The following is a 17,565-nucleotide window of genomic DNA, read 5'->3' as shown; positions in this document are numbered from 1 at the left end:
ACATACAGGGGCTGCTATTCTCTATAACATACACAGGGACTGCTATTCTCTATAATATACACAGGGGCTGCTATTCTCTATAATACACACAGGGGCTGCTATTCTATATAACATACACAGGGCTGCTATTCTCTATAATATACACAGGGGCTGCTATTCTCTATAATATACACAGGAGCTGCTATTCTCTATAATATACACAGGGGCTGATATTCTCTATAATATAGACAGGGGCTGCTAATCTCTATCATATATACAGGGACTGCTATTCTATATAATATACACAGGGACTGCTATTCTCCATAATATACACAGGGGCTGCTATTCTCTATAATATACACAGGGGCTGCTATTCTCTATAATATACACCGGGGCTGATATTCTCTATAATATACACCGGGGCTGCTATTCTCTATAATATACACAGGGGCTGCTATTCTCTATAATATACACCGGGGCTGCTATTCTCTATAATATACACAGGGGCTGCTATTCTCTATAATATACACAGGGGCTGCTATTCTCTATAATATACACAGGGGCTGCTATTCTCTATAATATACACCGGGGCTGCTATTCTCTATAATATACACCGGGGCTGCTATTCTCTATAATATACACAGGGGCTGCTACTCTCTATAATATACACCGGGGCTGCTATTCTCTATAATATACACAGGGGCTGCTATTCTCTATAATATACACAGGGACTGATATTCTCTATAATATACACCGGGGCTGCTATTCTCTATAATATACACAGGGGCTGCTATTCTCTATAATATACGCAGGGACTGATATTCTCTATAATATACGCAGGGATTGTTTTATTCTCTATAATATACCCAGGGATTGTTTTATTCTCTATAATATACCCAGGGATTGTTTTATTCTCTATAATATACCCAGGGATTGTTTTATTCTCTATAATATACCCAGGGATTGTTTTATTCTGTATAATATACCCAGGGATTGTTTTATTCTCTATAATATACCCAGGGATTGTTTTATTCTCTATAATATACCCAGGGATTGTTTTATTCTCTATAATATACCCAGGGATTGTTTTATTCTCTATAATATACCCAGGGATTGTTTTATTCTCTATAACATACACAGGGGCTGCTTTTCACTATGATCCTCCCACAGAAGGTTCTGACCCAGTAGTGCTTTCGAAACTGAGATGGATGTGTGTTGATATTCGATGGATTGTAGATTGCCTAACACTGGAGGCTGTATGCTCGGTGCAAATACTGGTAAATTCAAAAGGCAGAATAAATATAATAAATTTCATTATATTCTTGTCCCTGAGCCACACGCGCAGATATTAGGCACAGGTGACCAAAAGCTCGGTCAAAGCGGTTGGGTTTTAATGATTGTGGGGTGATAAAGGAAGAGAGACAGAGAGAGAGGGAGGCGGAGAGGTTTAGGGAGGGAATTCCAGAGCTCAGGGCCCCCTCCAGGCAGCTGAAGGCACGGCCGCCAATGGCGGAGCGATGGGAATCGGGGGATGCTCGAGAGGCTGGAATTGGAGGAACGCAGAGATCTCGGAGGGTTGTAGGAGGTTACGGAGATAGGGAGGGGTGTAGGGGCTGGAGGAGGTTACAGAGATAGGGAGGGTTGTAGGGGCTGGAGGGGGTTACAGAGATAGGGAGGGTTGTAGGGGGCTGGAGGGGGTTACAGAGATAGGGAGGGTTGTAGGTGCCGGAGGAGGTTACAGAGATAGGGAGGGGTGTAGAGGCTGGAGGAGGTTACAGAGATAGGGAGGGGTGTAGGGGCTGGAGGAGGTTACAGAGATAGGGAGGGTTGTAGGTGCCGGAGGAGGTTACAGAGATAGGGAGGGTTGTAGGGGCTGGAGGAGGTTACAGAGATAGGGAGGGTTGTAGGGGCTGGATGAGATTACAGAGATAGGGAGGGTTGTAGGGGCTGGAGGAGGTTACAGAGATAGGGAGGGTTGTAGGTGCCGGAGGAGGTTACAGAGATAGGGAGGGTTGTAGGGGCTGGAGGGAGTTTACAGAGATAGGGAGGGGTGTAGGGGCTGGAGGAGGTTACAGAGATAGGGAGGGGTGTAGGGGCTGGAGGAGGTTACAGAGATAGGGAGGGGTGTAGGGGCTGGAGGGAGTTTACAGAGATAGGGAGGGGTGTAGGGGCTGGAGGAGGTTACAGAGATAGGGAGGGGTGTAGGGGCTGGAGGGAGTTTACAGAGATAGGGAGGGGTGTAGGGGCTGGAGGAGGTTACAGAGATAGGGAGGGGTGTAGAGGCTGGAGGAGGTTACAGAGATAGGGAGGGGTGTAGGGGCTGGAGGAGGTTACAGAGATAGGGAGGGCTGTAGGGGCTGGAGGGAGTTTACAGAGATAGGGAGGGGTGTTTTGAGGTTGGGGGTGTGTAAGTTGGGGTTTGGAGGGGGTCGGGGTGTGTCTTGAAATTTCCCCATTTCCAGGGTGGCCTACGCCTTTAAATCAGTCGCCATGACAACTCCTCCTTCCCAGTCGGGGAAGCTGGAGTACGCGAGTGCGAATTACATCATCACGTCGGCCAGTGGGCGGAGCCACTGCGGCAGAAAGACGTCATTCCCTCTCCTTCAGACGTCCGCTTTTTGAACGAGTTGTCCGTGTTGACGTCATCACGTCTCCCCCTTGGCTGGAGCAGATTGCGATAGGTGGAGGGCTTCTAACAACGACGTCATGCCGTCCACCCATTTGAACTGCGTTCTGAGGTCAGACCGTCCTTCGTGCCGGGGGCGGCGTCCCTAACCTTGTCTTCAAATGATGTCATCTCCTCAGGCTGGGCGGCGCCACGCGCTCATCGCGTCTCTGCTGCTGAGAAGACGTCATCCCGTCTCTTAACTTGGAAGACCTCATCGCGTCCGCGATCGTTCAGCAATGGACGGGATATTTTTCCCGTCAACGTCATCACCATGAGTGCGTGGGGGCCATCGATTCATTCCGCATCTTCCCGCGGATGAGGTCATCCCGTCCCCTTCGAGGAAGGTGCGGGTGACGTCAAGACGTGACCGCGCCCCCTCATCGCAACACCCACCTCCTCCAGGGACACGCCCATTCTGCAGCCTCGCGCCTGCGCAGTCGACCCGCCAGTGGCTGCAGTGAAGACAAAATGGAGATTGTGAACCAGGTAATGGGCAGGGGGGCTGGGATGGAGAGATTGCAGAATGTACACCCTCTGTCTGATAGAGATTAACCAGGGAATGGGGGGGATAGAGAGATTGCAGAATGTTCACCCTCTGTCTGTTAGAGATTAACCAGGAAATGGGGGGATAGAGAGATTGCAGAATGTTCACCCTCTGTCTGATAGAGATTAACCAGGGAATGGGGGGGATAGAGAGATTGCAGAATGTCCACCCTCTGTCTGATAGAGATTAACCAGGGAATGGGGTAGATGGAGAGATTGCAGAATGTTCACCCTCTGTTTGACAGAGATTAACCAGGAAATGGGGGGATAGAGAGATTGCAGAATGTACACCCTCTGTCTGATAGAGATTAACCAGGGAATGGGGTAGATGGAGAGATTGCAGAATGTTCACCCTCTGTCTGATCGAGATTAACCAGGGAATGGGGTAGATGGAGAGATTGCAGAATGTTCACCCTCTGTTTGACAGAGATTAACCAGGAAATGGGGGGATAGAGAGATTGCAGAATGTACACCCTCTGTTTGACAGAGATTAACCAGGAAATGGGGTAGATGGAGAGATTGCAGAATGTCCACCCTCTGTTTGACAGAGATTAACCAGGAAATGGGGGGATAGAGAGATTGCAGAATGTACACCCTCTGTCTGTTAGAGATTAACCAGGAAATGGGGGGATAGAGAGATTGCAGAATGTTCACCCTCTGTTTGACAGAGATTAACCAGGAAATGGGGGGATAGAGAGATTGCAGAATGTACACCCTCTGTTTGACAGAGATTAACCAGGGAATGAGGCTAGAGAGAGATTGCAGAATGTCCACCCTCTGTCTGATAGAGATTAACCAGGGAATGGGGTAGATGGAGAGATTGCAGAATGTTCACCCTCTGTCTGATAGAGATTAACCAGGGAATGGGGCGGTTGAGAGATTGCAGAATGTTCACCCTCTGTTTGATAGAGATTAACCAGTGAATGGGGGGGATACAGAGATTGCAGATTGTAGACCCTCTGCCTGATTGAGACTAACCAGGGAATGGCGGGATAGAGACATTGCTGATTGTAGGACCTCTGTCTGATAGAGATAAACCAGGGAATGGGAGGGGATAGAGATTAACCAGGGAATTGGGGGATAGAGAGATTGCTGAATGTTCACCCTCTGTCTGATAGAGATTAACCAGGGAATGTGGGCGTTAGAGAGATTGCAGAATGTTCACCCTCTGTCTGATTCAGATTAAGCAGGGAATGAGGGGGGATAGAGATTAACCAGGGAATCGCAGGGATAGAGAGATTGCAGAATGTACACCCTGTGTCTGATAGAGATTATCCAGGGAATGGGGCGGTTGAGAGATTGCAGAATGTCCACCCTCTGTCTGATAGAGATTAACCAGGGAATGGGGTGGATAGAGAGATTGCAGAATGTCCACCCTCTGTCTGATAGAGATTAACCAGGGAATGGGGGGGATAGAGAGATTGCAGAATGTACACCCTGTGTCTGATAGAGATTAACCAGGGAATGGGGGGGATAGAGAGATTGCAGAATGTCGACCCTCTGTCTGATAGAGATTAACCAGGGAATGGGGGGGATAGAGAGATTGCAGAATGTTCACCCTCTGTCTGTTAGAGATTAACCAGGGAATGGGGGGGATAGAGAGATTGCAGAATGTTCACCCTCTGTCTGATAGAGATTAACCAGGGAATGGGGGGATAGAGAGATTGCAGAATGTACACCCTCTGTCTGATAGAGATTAACCAGGGAATGGGGTAGATGGAGAGATTGCAGAATGTACACCCTCTGTTTGACAGAGATTAACCAGGAAATGGGGTAGATGGAGAGATTGCAGAATGTCCACCCTCTGTTTGACAGAGATTAACCAGGAAATGGGGGGATAGAGAGATTGCAGAATGTCCACCCTCTGTTTGACAGAGATTAACCAGGAAATGGGGGGATAGAGAGATTGCAGAATGTACACCCTCTGTTTGACAGAGATTAACCAGGAAATGGGGGGATAGAGAGATTGCAGAATGTCCACCCTCTGTTTGACGGGGGTTAACCATGAAATGGGGGGATAGAGAGATTGCAGAATGTCCACCCTCTGTCTGATAGAGATTAACCAGGGAATGGGGTAGATGGAGGGATTGCAGAATGTTCACCCTCTGTCTGATAGAGATTAACCAGGGAATGGGGCGGTTGAGAGATTGCAGAATGTCCACCCTCTGTTTGATAGAGATTAACCAGGGAATGGGGGGGATACAGAGATTGCAGATTGTAGACCCTCTGCCTGATTGAGACTAACCAGGGAATGGCGGGATAGAGACATTGCTGATTGTAGACCCTCTGTCTGATAGAGATAAACCAGGGAATGGGAGGGGATAGAGATTAACCAGGGAATTGGGGGATAGAGAGATTGCTGAATGTTCACCCTCTGTCTGATAGAGATTAACCAGGGAATGTGGGCGTTAGAGAGATTGCAGAATTTTCACCCTCTGTCTGATTCAGATTAAGCAGGGAATGAGGGGGGATAGAGATTAACCAGGGAATCGCAGGGATAGAGAGATTGCAGAATGTACACCCTGTGTCTGATAGAGATTATCCAGGGAATGGGGCGGTTGAGAGATTGCAGAATGTCCACCCTCTGTCTGATAGAGATTAACCAGGGAATGGGGTGGATAGAGAGATTGCAGAATGTCCACCCTCTGTCTGATAGAGATTAACCAGGGAATGGGGGGGATAGAGAGATTGCAGAATGTACACCCTGTGTCTGATAGAGATTAACCAGGGAATGGGGGGGATAGAGAGATTGCAGAATGTCCACCCTCTGTCTGATAGAGATTAACCAGGGAATGGGGGGGATAGAGAGATTGCAGAATGTTCACCCTCTGTCTGTTAGAGATTAACCAGGGAATGGGGGGGATAGAGAGATTGCAGAATGTTCACCCTCTGTCTGATAGAGATTAACCAGGGAATGGGGGGATAGAGAGATTGCAGAATGTACACCCTCTGTCTGATAGAGATTAACCAGGAAATGGGGGGATAGAGAGATTGCAGAATGTACACCCTCTGTCTGTTAGAGATTAACCAGGGAATGGGGGGGATAGAGAGATTGCAGAATGTACACCCTCTGTCTGATAGAGATTAACCAGGGAATGGGGTAGATGGAGAGATTGCAGAATGTCCACCCTCTGTTTGACAGAGATTAACCAGGAAATGGGGTAGATGGAGAGATTGCAGAATGTCCACCCTCTGTTTGACAGAGATTAACCAGGAAATGGGGGGATAGAGAGATTGCAGAATGTCCACCCTCTGTTTGACAGAGATTAACCAGGAAATGGGGGGATAGAGAGATTGCAGAATGTCCACCCTCTGTTTGACAGAGATTAACCAGGAAATGGGGGGATAGAGAGATTGCAGAATGTACACCCTCTGTCTGTTAGAGATTAACCAGGAAATGGGGGGATAGAGAGATTGCAGAATGTTCACCCTCTGTTTGACAGAGATTAACCAGGAAATGGGGGGATAGAGAGATTGCAGAATGTACACCCTCTGTTTGACAGAGATTAACCAGGGAATGAGGCTAGAGAGAGATTGCAGAATGTCCACCCTCTGTCTGATAGAGATTAACCAGGGAATGGGGTAGATGGAGAGATTGCAGAATGTTCACCCTCTGTCTGATAGAGATTAACCAGGGAATGGGGCGGTTGAGAGATTGCAGAATGTCCACCCTCTGTTTGATAGAGATTAACCAGGGAATGGGGGGGATACAGAGATTGCAGATTGTAGACCCTCTGCCTGATTGAGACTAACCAGGGAATGGCGGGATAGAGACATTGCTGATTGTAGGCCCTCTGTCTGATAGAGATAAACCAGGGAATGGGAGGGGATAGAGATTAACCAGGGAATTGGGGGATAGAGAGATTGCTGAATGTTCACCCTCTGTCTGATAGAGATTAACCAGGGAATGTGGGCGTTAGAGAGATTGCAGAATGTTCACCCTCTGTCTGATTCAGATTAAGCAGGGAATGAGGGGGGATAGAGATTAACCAGGGAATCGCAGGGATAGAGAGATTGCAGAATGTACACCCTGTGTCTGATAGAGATTATCCAGGGAATGGGGCGGTTGAGAGATTGCAGAATGTCCACCCTCTGTCTGATAGAGATTAACCAGGGAATGGGGTGGATAGAGAGATTGCAGAATGTCCACCCTCTGTCTGATAGAGATTAACCAGGGAATGGGGGGGATAGAGAGATTGCAGAATGTACACCCTGTGTCTGATAGAGATTAACCAGGGAATGGGGTGGATAGAGAGATTGCAGAATGTCGACCCTCTGTCTGATAGAGATTAACCAGGGAATGGGGGGGATAGAGAGATTGCAGAATGTACACCCTGTGTCTGATAGAGATTAACCAGGGAATAGGGGCGATAGAGATTAACCAGGGAATGGGTGGGATAGAGAGATTGCAGAATGTTCACCCTCTGTCTGATAGAGATTAACCAGGGAATGGGGCGGTTGAGAGATTGCAGAATGTTCACCCTCTGTCTGATAGAGATTAACCAGGGAATGGGTGGGATAGAGCAATTGCAGAATGTTCACCCTCTGTCTGATAGAGATTAACCAGGGAATGGAGGGATAGAGAGATTGCAGAATGTACACCCTCTGTCTGATAGAGATTAACCAGGGAATGGAGGGAGATAGAGATTCTCCATGGAATGGAGAGGATGTAGAGTTTGCCGAATGCACACCCTCTGTTTGATAGAGATTAACCAGGGAATGGGGGGATAGAGAGATTGCAGAATGTTCACCCTCTGTCTGATAGAGATTAACCAGGGAATGGAGGGAGATAGAGATTCTCCATGGAATGGAGAGGATGTAGAGTTTGCCGAATGCACACCCTCTGTCTGATCGAGATTAACCAGGGAATGGGGGGATAGAGAGATTGCAGAATGTTCACCCTCTGTCTGATAGAGATTAACCAGGGAATGGAGGGAGATAGAGATTCTCCATGGAATGGAGAGGATGTAGAGTTTGCCGAATGCACACCCTCTGTTTGATAGAGATTAACCAGGGAATGTGGGGCATATGGAGATTGCAGATTGTAGACCCTCTGCCTGACAGAGATTAACCACAGAATGGAGGGGATGGACAGATTGCAGAATGTACACCCTCTGTCTGATAGAGATTAACCAGGGAATAGGGGGGATAGAGAGATTGCAGAATGTACACCATTAAATGGAGGGAGATAGAGATTCACCATGGAATGGAGAGGATGTAGAGTTTGCAAAATGTACACCCTCTGTCTGATAGAGATTAACCAGGGAATGGGGCTAGAGAGAGATTGCAGAATGTGCACCCTCTGATAGAGATTAACCACGGAATGGGGCTAGAGAGAGATTGCAGAATGTGCACCCTCTGTCTGATAGAGATTAACCAGGGAATGAGGGGGATAGAGAGATTGCAGAATGTCCACCCTCTGTCTGATAGAGATTAACCAGGGAATGGAGGGATAGAGAGATTGCAGAATGTTCACCCTCTGTCTGATAGAGATTAACCAGGGAATGGAGGGATAGAGAGATTGCAGAATGTACACCCTCTGTCTGATAGAGATTAACCAGGGAATGGAGGGATAGAGAGATTGCAGAATGTTCACCCTCTGTCTGATAGAGATTAACCAGGGAATGGAGGGATAGAGAGATTGCAGAATGTACACCCTCTGTCTGATAGAGATTAACCAGGGAATGAGGGGGATAGAGAGATTGCAGAATGTACACCCTCTGTCTGATAGAGATTAACCAGGGAATGGGGGGGATAGAGAGATTGCAGAATGTGCACCCTCTGTCTGATAGAGATTAACCAGGGGATATGCGGTGTGGGAAGGGGGGGATGGAGAGATTGCAGATTGTCTACCCTCTGTCATATAGAGATTAACCTGGGAAGGGAGGGGCGGGGGGGGGGGGGGGGGGGGGTGGGTGGGGGGTGGGAAGTGGTAGAGAGATTGCAAAATGTAGTCCCTATGCCTGATTGAGACTAACCAGGGAATGAGGGGGATAGAGAGATTGCAGAATGTACACCCTCTGTCTGATAGAGATTAACCAGAGAATGGGGGGATAGAGAGATTGCAGAATGTTCACCCTCTGTTTGATGGAGATTTACCAGGGAATGGGCGGGATAGAGAGATTGCAGAATGTTAACCCTCTGTCTGATAGAGATTAACCAGGGAATGGGCGGGATAGAGAGATTGCAGAATGTTCGCCCTCTGTTTGATAGAGATTTACCAGGGAATGGGCGGGATAGAGAGATTGCAGAATGTTCACCCTCTGTTTGATAGAGATTTACCAGGGAATGGGCGGGATAGAGAGATTGCAGAATGTTCACCCTCTGTCTGATAGAGATTAACCAGGGAATGGGCGGGATAGAGAGATTGCAGAATGTTCGCCCTCTGTCTGATAGAGATTAACCCGGGAATGGAGGGGATAGAGAGATTGCAGAATATAGACCCTCCCCATGACAGAGATTAACCAGGGAATGGGCGGGATAGAGAGATTGCAGAATGTACACCCTCTGTCTGATAGAGATTAACCCGGGAATGGGGGGGATAGAGAGATTGCAGAATGTACACCCTCTGTCTGATAGAGATTAACCCGGGAATGGGGCGGTTGAGAGTTTGCAGAATGTTCACCCTCTGTCTGATAGAGATTAACCTGGGACGGTGGGGGGATAGAGAGATTGCAGAATGTTCACCCTCTGTCTGATAGAGATTAACCAGGGAATGAGGGGGATAGAGAGATTGCAGAATGTACACCCTCTGTTTGATAGAGATTAACCAGGGAATGAGGGGGATAGAGAGATTGCAGAATGTTCACCCTCTGTCTGGTAGAGATTAACCAGGGAATGAGGGGGATAGAGAGATTGCAGAATGTTCACCCTCTGTCTGATAGAGATTAACCAGGGAATGAGGGGGATAGAGAGATTGCAGAATGTTCACCCTCTGTCTGATAGAGATTAACCAGGGAATGAGGGGGATAGAGAGATTGCAGAATGTACGCCCTCTGTCTGATAGAGATTAACCAGGGTATGGGGGTGATACAGATATTGCAGAATGTACACCCTGTGTCTGATAGAGATTAACCAGGGAATGAGGCTAGAGAGAGATTGCAGAATGTCCACCCTCTGTCTGATAGAGATTAACCAGCGAATTGAGGGGGATAGAGAGATTTGAGAATGTCCACCCTCTGTCTGATAGAGATTAACCAGTGAATGGGGGGATAGAGAGATTGCAGAATGTCCACCCTCTGTCTGATAGAGATTAACCAGGGAATGGGGTGGATAGAGAGATTGCAGAATGTCCACCCTCTGTCTGATAGAGATTAACCAGGGAATGGGGTGGATAGAGAGATTGCAGAATGTACACCCTCTGTCTGATAGAGATTAACCCGGGAATGGGGCGGTTGAGAGTTTGCAGAATGTTCACCCTCTGTCTGATAGAGATTAACCTGGGACGGTGGGGGGATAGAGAGATTGCAGAATGTACACCCTCTGTTTGATAGAGATTAATCAGGGAAAGGGGGCTATAGACAGATTTCAGAATGTACACCCTCTGTCTGATCGAGATTAACCAGGGAATGGGGGGGAAAGAGAGATTGCAGAATGTTCACCCTCTGTCTGATCGAGATTAACCAGGGAATGGGGGGGATAGAGAGATTGCAGAATGTTCACCCTCTGTCTGATAGAGATTAACCAGGGAATGAGGGGGATAGAGAGATTGCAGAATGTCCACCCTCTGTCTGATAGAGATTAACCAGGGAATGAGGCTAGAGAGAGATTGCAGAATGTCCACCCTCTGTCTGATAGAGATTAACCAGGGAATGAGGGGGATAGAGAGATTGCAGAATGTTCACCCTCTGTCTGATAGAGATTAACCAGGGAATGAGGCTAGAGAGTGATTGCAGAATGTCCACCCTCTGTCTGATAGAGATTAACCAGGGAATGAGGGGGATAGAGAGATTGCAGAATGTACACCCTCTGTCTGATAGAGACTAACCAGGGAATGAGGGGGATAGAGAGATTGCAGAATGTTCACCCTCTGTCTGATAGAGATTAACCTGGGAATGGGGGGGATAGAGAGATTGCAGAATGTCCACCCTCTGTCTGATAGAGATTAACCAGGGAATGGGGGGGATAGAGAGATTGCAGAATGTCCACCCTCTGTCTGATAGAGATTAACCAGGGAATGGGGTAGATGGAGAGATTGCAGAATGTTCACCCTCTGTCTGATAGAGATTAACCTGGGAATGGGGAATAGAGAGATTGCAGAATGTTCACCCTCCGTCTGATAGAGATTAACCTGGGAATGGGGGGGATAGAGAGATTGCAGAATGTCCACCCTCTGTCTGATAGAGATTAACCAGGGAATGGGGGGGATAGAGAGATTGCAGAATGTTCACCCTCTGTCTGATAGAGATTAACCAGGGAATGGGGTAGATGGAGAGATTGCAGAATGTTCACCCTCTGTCTGATAGAAATTAACCAGGGAATGGGGAATAGAGAGATTGCAGAATGTTCACCCTCTGTCTGTTAGAGATTAACCCGCGAATTGAGGGGGATAGAGAGATTTGAGAATGTACACCCTCTGTCTGATAGAGATTAACCAGGGAATGGGGTGGATGGAGAGATTGCAGAATGTCCACCCTCTGTCTGATAGAGATTAACCAGGGAATGGGGAGATAGAGAGATTGCAGAATATACACCCTCTGTCTGATAGAGATTAACCAGTGAATGGGGGGATAGAGAGATTGCAGAATGTCCACCCTCTGTCTGATAGAGATTAACCAGGGAATGGGGAGATAGAGAGATTGCAGAATATACACCCTCTGTCTGATAGAGATTAACCAGTGAATGGGGGGATAGAGAGATTGCAGAATGTCCACCCTCTGTCTGATAGAGATTAACCAGGGAATGGGGTGGATGGAGAGATTGCAGAATGTCGACCCTCTGTCTGATAGAGATTAACCAGGGAATGAGGGGGATAGAGAGATTGTAGAATGTACACCCTCTGTCTGATAGAGATTAACCAGTGAATGGGGGGATAGAGAGATTGCAGAATGTCCACCCTCTGTCTGATAGAGATTAACCTGGGAATGGGGGGGATGGAGAGATTGCAAAATGTACACCCTCTGTCTGATAGAGATTAACCAGGGAATGGGGTAGATAGAGAGATTGCAGAATGTCCACCCTCTGTCTGATAGAGATTAACCAGTGAATGGGGGGGATAGAGAGATTGCAGAATGTTCACCCTCTGTCTGATAGAGATTAACCAGAGAATGGGGGGATAGAGAGATTGCAGAATGTCCACCCTCTGTCTGATAGAGATTAACCAGGGAATGGGGGGGATAGAGAGATTGCAGAATGTTCACCCTCTGTCTGATAGAGATTAACTAGGGAATGGGTGGGGATACAGAGATTGCAGAATGTTGAACCTTCCCATGACAGAGATTAACCAGGGAATGGGGTGGATAGAGATTAACCAGGGAATGAGGGGGATAGAGAAATTGCAGAATGTACACTCTCTGTCTGATAGAGATTAACCAGGGAATGAGGGGGATAGAGAGATTGCAGAATGTCCACCCTCTGTCTGATAGAGATTAACCAGGGAATGAGGGGGATAGAGAGATTGCAGAATGTACACTCTCTGTGTGATAGAGATTAACTAGGGAATGGGGGGATAGAGAGTTCACAGAATCTCTCAGTGCAGAAGAGGCCCTTCAGCCCATCGAGTCTGCACCGACCCGTGAGAAACACCTGACCTACCTACCCTAATCCCATTTACCAGCACTTGGCCCATAGCCTTGAATGTTATGACAATGCCAAGTGCTCATCCAGGTACTTTTTAAAGGATGTGAGGCAACCCACCTCCACCATCCTCCCAGGCAGCGCATTCCAGACCCTCACCACCCTCTGCGTTAAAAATCTTTTCCTCATATCCCCCCTAAACCTCCTGCCCCTCAGTTGAATTTATGTCCCCTCATGACTGACCCTTCAACTAAGGGGAACAGCTGCTCCCTATCCACCCTGTCCATGACCCTCATAATCTTGTACACCTCGATCAGGTCACCCCTCAGTCTTCTCTGCTCCAACGAAAACAACCCAAGTCTATCCAACCTCTCTTCATAACTTAAACGTTTCATCCCAGGCAACATCCTGGTGAACCTCCTCTGCACCCCCTCCAGTACAATCACACCCTTCCTATAATGTGGCGACCAGAACTGCACACAGTACTCCAGCTGTGGCCTCACTAAGGTTCTATACAACTCCAACATGACTTCCCTACTTTTGTAATCTATGCCTCGATTGATAAAGGCAAGTGTCCCATATGCCTTTTTCACCACCCCACTAACATGCCCCTCCGCCTTCAGAGATCTATGGACATACACGCCAAGGTCCCTTTGTTCCTCAGAACTTCATAGTGTCATGCCGCTCATCGAGTACTTCCTTGTCAAATGACTCCTTCCAAAGTGTATCACCTCACACTTTTCAGGGTTAAATTCCACCTGCCACTTATCTGCCCATTTGACCATCCCGTCTATATCTTCCCGCAGCCCAAGACACTCAATCTCACTGTTAACCACCCGGCCAATCTCTGTGTCATCCGCAAATTTACTAATCCTAACCCCCACATAGTCATCTATGTCGTTTATATAAATGACGAATAATAGGGGACCCAGCACAGATCATAGTGGTACACCACTGGACACTGGCTTCCAGTCACTAATGCAACCTTCTGTCATCACCCTCTATCTCCTCCAACTGAGCCAATTTTGAATCCACCTTATCAAATTACCCTGTATCTGATGTGCATTTGCCTTCTTTATAAGTCTCCCACGTGGGACCTTGTCAAAGGCTTTGCTGAAATCCATATAAACTACATCCACTGCACTAAACTCATCTACACACCTGGTCACCTCCTCAAAAAATCCAATCGAATTTGTTAGGCATGACCTCCCTCTGACAAAGCCATGCTGACTATCCCTGACCAAACCTTGCGCCTCCAAGTGGAGATAGGCTCTCTCCTTCAGCATTTTCTCCAATAGTTTCCCTACCACTGACGCGAGACTCCCTGGCTTCTCTCTACAACCCTTCTTAAATAGCGGAACCACATTAGCTGTTCTCCAGACAGTGTACATCTGAATTCCAGAATGTACACCCTCTCTCTGTTCGAGATTAACCAGGGAATGGCGGGATAGAGGGATTGCAGAATGTCCACCCTCTGTCTGATAGAGATTAACCAGGGAATGGGGGGGGATAGAGAGATTGCAGGATGTCCACCCTCTGTCTGATAGAGATTAACCAGGGAATGGCGGGATAGAGGGATTGCAGAATGTACACCCTCTGTCTGATAGAGATTAACCAGGGAATGGGGGGGATAGAGAGATTGCAGGATGTCCACCCTCTGTCTGATAGAGATTAACCAGGGAATGGGGAGAATTGGGAATAAGCAGCTCTCAGTATCTGCACCCTCTCTCCTACAGTCATATCAATTAGGAGCAGGAAGAGGCCACTCGGCCCCTCGAGCCTGCTACCCCCATTCAATAAGATTGTGGCTGATCTGATTGTAACCTCGACCCCACATTCCCGCCCGCCCCCGATAACCTTTCACCCCCTTTCTTTCCAAGAATCCATCCACCTCGGCCTTAAAAAAAAACATTCAAAGGCTCTGCTCCCACCGCCTTTGGAGGGAGAGAGTTCCACAGACTCTCGACCCTGGGAGAGAAAAGAATCCTCCTCGTCTCCGTCTTCAATGGACGACCCCCTTATTTTTAAACAGTGACCCCCCCCCTCGTTCTAGATTCTCCCACAAGGGGAAACGTCCTCTCCACATCCACCCCTGTCCGAGACCCCCTCAGGATCGTCAAGGTTTCAATCAAGTCGCCTCTCACTCTTCCAAGCCTAACCTGTCCGACCTTTTCCTGTTAAGACAAGCCGCCCATTCCTGGTATTAGTCCGGTCAACCCTCTCTCTCTCTCTCAGATAGAGTTTGTGAACTGGGTCACGGTGGGGTGGGGAGAATGGGCTGGGTGGGGTCCGGAGAGGGGGGGAAATACGGCTATCAGTACCCTCGCCCTATCTCTGACCGTCCTCCGTCTCCTTCTGCCCACAGATCGTGGCCAGTGGCTCCTTCCGCATTGCCAAGGAACCGCTGGGATTCATCAAGATCCTGGAATGGGTGAGTGGTGGGGGAGGGGGGAGAGATCGAGCGGGCGGGCGGGATTGGGGGTGGGGGGGGGGGCGTGGATCCGCGGTTGGCTCCACAGACCGGAGTCGGCGCTGAGGACGCCGACTGCGTGGAACACTGGTGAAGCCTGCGTTACAGGTGCCGCTACCCCACCCCTACCCAACTCCACCGGGGCCAACGTGCTGCCCCTCCCCTTGGGCGCCCGGGTCGCTGCCCCCCTCTCGCCCCCCCCGCCACCCCAGGGTGCCCACTTGGATGCTCTGGGGTAGCTCCGCGCTGCATTTAATAACCTGCACTCTCCCTACAGAAGAAGCCCCTCTGCCGACGGCTCTGAACAATTTCAACTGAGTGGAATGTATTCACCTGCGGCCGCGCGACGTGATAAATTAAAGTGTGGTTTGCGTTCGGGGATTGTACGTTGGAGTCAGAACGTGGAATTGCGCAGAATCAATGACCTCGTTGCGTGGAAATTAAACGAGGCAGCGCATCGGATAAACTACCCTGAGAAAATTACATTCGGGGGCGAGGGGTGGGGGGGAGAAGATGAACTGTTCAATCAATTGTAAATTAAACTGAATTGTTCAATTAAAATGTACTGAATTATATAATATGTGATGAATTAAACTTCAAAGTTCCTTTGCAAAATTTAGTGCCCTGGCGAAATAAAACCTGCGAGAAAGATGAATGCGTTAAACCCCAACTCAGCCCCGAATACATTAAACCCCAACTCACCCCGAATACATTAAACCCCACCTCACCCCCGAATACATTAAACCCCAACTCACCCCGACTACATTAAACCCCAACTCACCCCGAATACATTAAACCCCACCCCACCCCGAATACATTAAACCCCACCTCGCCCCGAATACATTAAACCCCACCCTGCCCCGAATCGATTAAACCCCACCTCGCCCCCGAATACATTAAACCCCACCTCGCCCCGAATACATTAAACCCCACCTCGCCCCGAATACATTAAACCTCGCCCCGAATACATTAAACCCCACATCACCCCGAATACATTAAACCCCACCTCACCCCCGAATACATTAAACCCCACCTCGCCCCGAATACATTAAACCCCACCTCGCCCCGAATACATTAAACCCCACCTCGCCCCGAATACATTAAACCCCAGCTCGCCCCGAATACATTAAACCCCACCTCGCCCCGAATACATTAAACCCCACCCCACCCCGAATACATTAAACCCCAGCTCGCCCCGAATACATTAAACCCCAGCTCGCCCCGAATACATTAAACCCCACCCCGCCCCGAATACATTAAACCCCACCTCGCCCCGAATACATTAAACCCCACCCTGCCTCGAATACATTAAACCCCACCCCGCCCCGAATACATTAAACCCCACCTCGCCCCGAATACATTAAACCCCACCTCGCACCGAATACATTAAACCCCACCTCGCCCCGAATACATTAAACCCCACCTCGCCCCGAATACATTAAACCCCACCTCGCACCGAATACATTAAACCCCACCTCGCACCGAATACATTAAACCCCACCTCGCCCCGAATACATTAAACCCCACCTCGCCCCGAATACGTTAAACCCCACCTCGCCCCGAATACGTTAAACCCCACCTCGCCCCGAATACGTTAAACCCCACCTCGCCCCGAATACATTAAACCCCACCTCGCCCCGAATACATTAAACCCCACCTCGCCCCGAATACATTAAACCCCACCTCGCCCCGAATACATTAAACCCCACCCCGCCCCGAATACATTAAAACCCACCTCACCCCGAATACATTAAACCCCACCTCACCCCGAATACATTAAACCCCACCTCGCCCCGAATACATTAAACCCCACCTCGCCCCGAATACATTAAACCCCACCTCACCCCGAATACATTAAACCCCACCCCGAATACATTAAACCCCACCCCGAATACATTAAACCCCACCTCGCCCCGAATACATTAAACCCCACCCCGAATACATTAAACACCACCTCACCCCGAATACATTAAACCCCACCTCGCCCCGAATACATTAAACCCCACCTCGCCCCGAATACATTAAACCCCACCTCGCCCCGAATACATTAAACCCCACCTCACCCCGAATACGTCAAACCCCACCCCGAATACATCAAACCCCCCCCCGAATACATTAAACCCCACCCCGAATACATTAAACCTCACCCCGAATACATTAAACCTCACCC

General features: G+C 48.7%; 1 long non-coding RNA gene across 1 annotated transcript in view; it reads left to right on the top strand.

Moving 5' to 3' along the window:
• Nucleotides 1–3,084: 3,084 nt before the first annotated feature.
• Nucleotides 3,085–17,565, top strand: part of LOC144676762 (uncharacterized) — a 49,401-nt gene continuing 34,920 nt past the window's right edge. Inside the window, exons 1-2 of the long non-coding RNA XR_013575423.1 lie at nt 3,085–3,133; nt 15,291–15,356. This is a non-coding gene — a long non-coding RNA (uncharacterized LOC144676762). The remainder of the gene's footprint in view (nt 3,134–15,290; nt 15,357–17,565) is intronic.

Source organism: Cetorhinus maximus, unplaced genomic scaffold (assembly GCF_964194155.1).
Source record: "Cetorhinus maximus unplaced genomic scaffold, sCetMax3.hap1.1 HAP1_SCAFFOLD_1877, whole genome shotgun sequence".
Classification (NCBI taxonomy): Eukaryota; Metazoa; Chordata; class Chondrichthyes; order Lamniformes; family Cetorhinidae; genus Cetorhinus; species Cetorhinus maximus.
This window is presented reverse-complemented; position numbering and strand designations above follow the sequence as displayed.